Source organism: Galeopterus variegatus, unplaced genomic scaffold, assembly GCF_000696425.1.
Source record: "Galeopterus variegatus unplaced genomic scaffold, G_variegatus-3.0.2 Scaffold7602, whole genome shotgun sequence".
In the NCBI taxonomy this organism is placed as follows: domain Eukaryota; kingdom Metazoa; phylum Chordata; class Mammalia; order Dermoptera; family Cynocephalidae; genus Galeopterus; species Galeopterus variegatus.
The window spans coordinates 130,877-131,314 of NW_007733713.1; positions in this window are offsets into that span (position 1 = coordinate 130,877).

Sequence of the window (438 nt, forward strand, 5' to 3'; positions counted from 1 at the left end):
TCTTTGGCAATATAGTACTCATTAATTCATAGTAATTAATAGATGTTATTAATTAACATTTAATTGATACACCAGCCAAGATTTACTGGGCACCTGCTATATGTCAGACACCATGCTACCCTCAGGGTATTTTAAGGATCAGAGAGTCCCTCAGCTGATGTAGGTTTATCATAAGAGGAGTCAGGAAGCAAAGCCCCCCTAACTGTATAGTCATGTCTCACGACTTTGGATTACCTTGGAGAACAGCGGCTCTCACAGTCTGATACCAGGCTTCTGGACAGATTCCATTCTCCACTGGTTTGCTAAAGTACTAAGGCATTTTTATTGGTGAGTCTGAAAAGCCTGTGTCTTTGAGAAAGGGGATTTGGCAGCTGTGTCTAACTGTGGGTGGTGCTATCAAGGACTTCTAGTGAATTTAACTCATGAAAGAAGTGCAAA